This window comes from Oratosquilla oratoria, chromosome 20 (assembly GCF_046742065.1).
Source record: "Oratosquilla oratoria isolate Oo_2021 chromosome 20, ASM4674206v1, whole genome shotgun sequence".
Lineage (NCBI taxonomy): Eukaryota > Metazoa > Arthropoda > Malacostraca > Stomatopoda > Squillidae > Oratosquilla > Oratosquilla oratoria.
The window spans coordinates 35,822,822-35,830,321 of NC_134796.1; the positions used below are offsets into that span (position 1 = coordinate 35,822,822).

Genomic DNA, 7,500 nt, shown 5'->3' on the forward strand with positions numbered 1-7,500 from the left:
TTTTCACTATTCACTTTTGTCAACGAATTTCCAAATAGCTTGTAATCGTGCTTACTGTAAATTTCATTAGCCACTTTTCAGATCATTGCTGTAATTTATCTATAGCTTCTTGAATATCTAATTGGTTTAAGTTATCATTTGCCATTCCGCACAGTTTTGTATCATCAGCAAATTTGGAAACAATAGATTTTAGTCCCTGGTCTATATCATTTATATATACTATGAACAGAAATGGCCCAAGAACAGAACCTTGAAGAAATCCACTCGTAACATTTTTCCATCTAGAAGTTTTTCCATCTAAAACAACTCTCAGTTTTCGATCATTCAACCAATTACTAGTCCAACTTAATAGGCTACCACTTATTCCGTGTGAAGCTAATTTAGTAAGTAGTCTTTCGTGTGGGACGGTATCAAAAGCTTTTGCAAAACCTAGATATATTCAATCTACATTGTTTTTTTTTCATAATTCGAGATGACTGTGTTGTAAAATTCGAGTAAGTTAGTCACGCAAGAACGTTGTTAAATATACGACTATCGCCCTTAAGTCGCCTTGCTATGTGGTCTGTCGTCTGCTTCCCGCCATTTCTATATTTACTTGTTTTGAATTGGTTAGATTTGATTAATACTACCATTATCATTATAATGGTCTGCTATATATTTTTGATATGATTATGTTTGTGCATCTATTTGGATCCAGGGAAAGAGGGTAATTATTTACCATCTTTGAAATATCTTGTTTTCGTAAGTACATAAACGGAATCGACGCCATATTTTTTATTTGAACCCCGCTCGATTTTTCTGGTAAAGCCGGCAGATATTGTGAGGTTTTTGAACATTACAAACATTTCCGTCTGAAAACATGCTGGCTATCATTTATCAAACAGTTACTTTCTAAATGATGTTCGATAGCATCTCTGATGATAGTTTCCATCATTTTTCCTACGATTGAAGTCAAACTTATAGGCCTGTAGTTATTTGGTTTCTTTTTGTCAACTTTTTTGAATATGGGAGTAACGTTAGCTAGCTTCCATTCTCTTGGGACATCTCCGGATATGATGGATTTCTTGAAAATAATTTCTAATGGAACAACAATCTCATTTTTCATTTCCTTTAAGATTCTTGGATGCTAACCGTTAGGCTCTGGTGTTTTATTAATTTTGAGTTTTTCTGTACACCTTTTAATTTTTTCTTTTGTTATATTTACCGTAGTAAGTTTACCCTAGACTTTTCACAGGTTTCAGTTTGGAGTTCATTTTGAGGTGTTTTGTTTACGAATACTGAGCTAAAATATTTGTTTAAAATATCACACATTCCTTCATTTGAATATTCAAGTTGACCTTCAGCAGATAATAGTGGACCAATGTGATTCCTAATAACCTTTTTATCTCTAACGTAACTATAGAAATTTTTGGGATTCTCTTTGGATCTATTAGCGATATTCATTTCATATTGCCGTTTTCGTGTTTTATTGTATCTTTTAAATCTCTCTGTATTAATACAAAACTTTGATAGTCATCAGATGCCCCCAAGCACTTGTATTTCTTATAAGCATTTCTCTTTTTAGCAATACTTTTTTCAGTTTCTTTGTCAAGCCATTTTGGGCGAGCCTGATTTGGGGGACGTCTGTCCTTAAATGGAATGTAAGTATGAATCATCTTAGTAAGCGTATTTTGAAATATTTCCCACATCTGATCTACAGATCTTTCGCTTAATTTTGCCTCCCAATCTGTAAGCTGAAGCTCCTGACGTAGTCCTATGAACTGAGCTTTACTGAAATCTGGTATTTTAGAAACACAAGTATCTTCTCCAGTTTTTTTTTTAGTAGTTTGAATCTAAGTTGTGATCGCTATTTGCAATAGTTTCACCGACTTTTACATCAGTTTTCACGCTTTCACGGCTAGTGATCGATAGATGGTGTAAGTTTCCATGTCTTGTGGGCTCTTTTACATGCTGAACTAAGTAATTGTCATCGAGAAGATCTATCAAGCGACTAACTATATGGCCATGTTCAAGGGTCATCCAATCAATGGTAATAAAATTGAAATCACCCATTATCAATAAGTCCCGGTTGCAGAAACTAGACAGTTCTTGAAACAACAGTTTGTCGTTTGCTAATGATGATGTCTTTCGCCTATATATTACACCTACATTCATTTTTTGTCCGTTTGTTTGGGTTAATTCTATCCACAAACTATCTGTTAGCTCTGTTGCTACCAACACTTTCAATTCCTTTCTGTGATATTGTAATTCTTCATTCACTTTCAACTTTCTTCACTTTCTTTTTATCATTGTAGTATTGTAAGTCACTCATATGTAGGCCCCATGCCTCTTTCGTAGTGTAAGCATTTACTCAAGTTCCATTACTCAGTAAACGAAGGGGAATTAGATTGAACTTAAACTTTTCTTCATTTTCTTCACGAATTCTTGTACAATGTCTTATTTTAAGTACACCAGAGGATTCCCACCTGGAACCTTTTACACCCACCAAGCCAAGTCTGCTTCGACGTCACTATTTGATTCATCCAATAACTTTCAACGTTACAAATAAGTGCCACCCTTTAAGGGCGCGACTTTACCTTCGTGCACCAATTATTTCTCTCCTCCTCCACCCTTTTCTCCGATCAGAAAGGCTGTTATACTGTCTCAAGCAACACTGCTTGCGCAGGCAATCTTGTTACAAAGCAAAGTGGCTTAGCGTTAACATTTCGCAACATCAGCACCCCTATCGATACTCTAGCTTGTATTCACAAATATTGGACGGTGAGCAAGAATATGCAACTCTGCAACTCCTTAGCGGCCATTGTTTTAAAACATCCAAGTCGTAAAATTGATTTCTCACCACCTACCCCTTTATCTACCTACTTGTCTACCTCAATCTACCAGCCTCTTACACTATCATATGCATCCTGTTTCACTTTCTCTAAAACACAAGCATGGACAATAGAACACCCCCACCTTTCTTGTGGTTTCTATCTTGATGAAAGTGTTTAAATCCCGCAGTATTAGATTCATCTTCAAACTCTCCACCATTTAATCATGTCTTTGTTATTCCAATCATATCGAAATTTTCACTTTTGACATGTGCCTGTATTTCTTGGAATTTGTTCCTAATACTACGACCATTAAAGTACATGGTTTTATGAAAATCTTTATTATTTCTTTTTGACACGTTTTGAGTTTCAATATCATGCCTTACATTATAATTTTGTTCTTTATTGACACCTTGCTCTGTACTGATATTTGGTCCTTCATTGACATTCAATGCCTCATTAACATTTCCCCCATCATGGACATATAGTCGCTCACGGTCATCCGATCTTTGCTCCTCTACGTCACCGCGTTCCACACCGGCCTCCCGGTGGTTGTTAGTCATTAGCTTTACAAGAGCTTTACAGGTGTGGGACCTTGTAATCTCCATTGAACGTGTGGGTGGGGACGCTCATAACTCTAGTTTGCTAAATGATCTAGTGGCAGTGGCGGTAGGCCAAGAAATGATACCTGTAGTAGGCGACAGTGTAGGCAATCGAGCTGGTATCTATATATCTGTATGTTCATTTTTACTTACCTGAGGATAGTTGTATGAGTCAACCGAAAGCTTGTATTTCATATTTGTGTAATGTTATTCTTTCAAATAGCACCACGGATCTCGGAAGTCTTATATTTAGCCTCTCCTTCAGGCCCCAGTGAGTCAAGACAGGATAAATGAAAAAATTGCAAACTGATTCATTTTATTGTTTTTAAATATGTTTATTTACACAAACTTTGTTTTCATTGCATTTTTAAAAATACAAGTAATTTATTCATTTACATGCCACTCAAATCATTTTAATCATTTTTTACTAGTGGTCGTTTACATTGTTTTATTTTTTTCTATAATGATATAAGTTTCCATACAAATTATGTTAGAGAAAGCTTCTATACACAGTATAAAATCAAACTAAAAGACACGGCGAGTAGAGGATGAGGACGTTTATCTGATGATGAAGAGGAATGCAGAGGCCTGCATTGCGCCCCCACGTGACTGCGCCATTGAGCGAGTGAGTGAGAGAGAGAGAGAGAGAGAGAGAGAGAGAACGAGAGAGAGAGAGAGTTAGCGGAGTGAAGGCCAATGGTGATGAGAGAGGTGGAAAGTGGAAGGATGGCTTAATGAAACCATATGACGTTGGACAGAATTAGATGTATGAAATATCTCTATGGGTCGAGGGGGCCCATGAGATTGCAAAAGGGTTTGAGGAGGAATCTGATGAAAGGGATCGCGAGGAAAAAGGTTAGAGGAAGCAAAGGATGAATATTTAGGAAAGGAAAACACGTACACCTATGTACATACACACACACTACACAACAAGAGATAGAGAGGCTAAAGAAATTCTATCCAAAAAGAACAAAACCGCCCAAGAGACGGCAAGAGAATTAGAAGTTGCTTATGCAAATGTAAATAACTTACTATCGACCAATTGCAAAGTAAATTATTACCTATTAATAAATAAACCCAGCATTCTGTGACTCGTCCAGGTTAAGCTCCCCAAAAAATATTAGCCTACAACTGAGTATTGGTATATACGCAGTCTGGAGACGTAAGAGGAAAGATAAAATGAGAGGCGGGGTGGTGGCAGTTGTTAAAATGACATAAAAGTAAATGAACTGCTCTTGAGCGAAGGCTAAATTGAGGCAATAAATCAGAGAGTGAGAGCCAGAGGATAAAATTAAAGAGAATTCATGAAAACTTACGTGCCACCCAAGAAGATGGCGTGGAATGATAGCATATACCGACTATTCCTGTCAGCGACATTTTTTTTTTTTTTCTCTTGAAGAACATGATTGAACTAAGTGATGATTATGGTGGGTGACTTTAATTGCAGGGAGATAGATTGGGAGGAAAGGAAAACGGGGGTTATTGAAAAAATACTTTACTAAATATTGCTTTTCTTCAAGAGAATTTAATATTCACAAGTGAGAGAAGATTGAGTATACTGTATGTTTGGATATAGAAAAGATATTTGACAAGGGCAGGGAAATGAAGAGAGAGAGAGAGGCAGGCAGACAGAGGGAGAAAAAAAAACAGACAGATATACATTGTGGGCCAAAGGAGATACATTTGAGAGAAAAGTGAAGAGAGCTGAAGTGTTATATAATGGTGATAAAATTAGTTAGTACATCCTATACATATGTGTGCCATTGAGAATTCCGGTAAGGTGAGTTACATAGTATGAACTACTTTCTATTCCCCGTTCATAAAGGCCCATTGGAACAATAACGTCTGGTGGTAGATTTGAAAAAAGATCTGGTTTTTCGTGGGCGTGAGTCATGTTTTGGATGATCACTGCATTTGGTTTTCAAATATTTAGCTAATAATTAACGAAACAGAGATGGCAATGCTTTGTTATGAGATATTTTCATCAACAATTGATTCAATTTTACTTTGTGATATTCCTCGTTCAGAGTGCAGAGAGCGGTACCTTAAGAAAGGACTTTGGATTTGGCATTTGGTAAGGGGCCATTGCTCGGAGTGGCTGAAGTCCTTCATCCTAACCTCTGCGCCAGAAACAGGACCTGAACCCACACGTTTGATCTCTTTCGGTAGATGCCAGACGTTCGCATTACCACTGAGCCGTGGCGCCAGGATGCGATATTTCTGTTAATGACGACAATGAAAAATGAAAATCATGCTAGTTAGATGAGCTTGAGGTGGTGATGATATGAGATGGTAAACACGACGAAGGTAAAGACGGCGTATTAATCAAAATATCGATCAGTTTCCGGTGACCGTGCGAAATGGTAGATATAGTGCAAAAAGATGAAATTAGGAAAACAGTGACTTATAGTAGATGTATGAATACAAATGTGATTACTTGATAGCACAGAGAGATGAGGATCCTGTAGGATGATGAACATGATAGATGGTGAGTAACAGATAGCGAGATGAAAAGAGCAAATGTATTGAAAGGGTGGCTGAGGATAAGGTTTACATAATATAGATTGTATAAAAATAAGGAAAATGAGGTTACAGCCAAAAACAGCACCTTTGCACACATACCCACAACATTCGAGATTTTCAGCATCCCTAGGGGGTAATTATTCTGGGCTGATTACATGCGCTGGCCCTCTGGGGCGTTCGCCTTGAACGAGTGCATATACTGCCTTCCCAGAATCCTGGAACACTCGTCCGAAGCATAGGTACATAGCAATCTTAACATGTTATATGGGATACATTGGTACGTCTCTTCTTCAGGCCCCATAGCCCGGAACACATGAATAAACTAGTAATTCTAGGACACTCTGGATGATCTATCCTTGCAGAGCAATTGCCTGGGATGATTAAAAGATATATCTCTTGACGATTCTTGTTCAAAGAGTTTCTATAAGCTTTGCCTAGTGACTGTCAGAGTCGATCAAACATGCAAGATGCTGTAGACGTTTAGGTAGTGAATTGTTAGGGATGTTTATTGCAATAAAAATAACATTCTTAGCTTTCCAGACATCCGCCCAGGAATCCACTCACCTTAGGACTAACAAGGTCCTTCCCGAGAAGTTGTCTTAGGCTCCCCAACACTGTATCCCTGATATATATCCAGCCAAGTTTTCCGAATCACGCCGAGCTTGATTTTCCCCTGGTTCACACGGATCTATTTACCTCTAAGGTCTTTTTATATGGAGGATAATAGCTGACAGGGTTCTCCTTTGAACAGTGAATGGACGTTGATGTTCTAAGATTACTTGCGTGAGCTGTAGAATTCTTTGTGTAGGCCATTTCTTGAGCCATCTTTCCACAGGAACGAAATTATAAAAACTCTCATTCTAATATGATTTATACCTTATTAAGGAGTTCCATTTCAATCTGACAACTGAATATAACTCAGAAACGATCACGTTAAGTTTATTTCTTCTTTTTTCGTTATTGTGGTAACAATCTACACCAGCCAAGCTGGGCGTAGTCCTAAGTATGTGACCATTGGCAAGTAAGAAGATCACCATCAAATTATCTTCGTGTTAGGACCCTAGTTTGGGATCCAACAGAATTGTTAACTCGACTGAAAAGTTTACCCTCTTACCCAGTTTTGAATAAAATTATATATTTCAGGTCCAGGCCTGCATTTTTAGAGAAATGCTTAGATTGACGCTGGATCTTCATATAAATCTGCTCTGCAACGAAACAAATTGTAATGATGAGCTTTTATAGTTAAAATTAACAAAATTAAAATACAGGTGATGTAGGAACGATTTGCCCGTAGGGGTACATATATAAGATTCTGTGATTCCCCAAAGCTATCAGTTCCTCATTATTTGCTTTGTTTTCTTTTACACCACGTTTACGCCATATTCTGTGTCCCCAGAACTCTTAGCATCATATTACTCACATATATAATGGACAAATTATAAAAGTCAGGCACAATTTAAATCCAACTATATGTTTCTGGGCACAGTTTGGTGGTATTCTAAAACAATCACCTCTATTGTAATGAATAATTCTATTAAAGCTCTTCTATTACTATGCTACGTCAT

The 7,500-nt window shown here is 37.3% G+C and overlaps 2 protein-coding genes across 6 annotated transcripts in view; one reads left to right on the forward strand and one right to left on the reverse strand.

Annotated features, from left to right (window-relative positions):
* Window positions 1-7,500, forward strand: part of LOC143036458 (soluble guanylate cyclase 89Da-like) — a 362,279-nt gene that overhangs the window by 124,256 nt on the left and 230,523 nt on the right. The gene's annotated exons all lie outside the window — the stretch shown is intronic.
* Window positions 3,717-7,500, reverse strand: part of LOC143036456 (uncharacterized) — a 47,744-nt gene continuing 43,960 nt past the window's right edge. For all 5 annotated transcript variants that reach the window (XM_076203835.1, XM_076203833.1, XM_076203837.1 and 2 more), the window contains one exon: window positions 3,717-7,500. This exon is cut by the window's right edge and continues 2,260 nt beyond it. The gene's annotated coding sequence lies outside the window, so the exon portion shown is untranslated.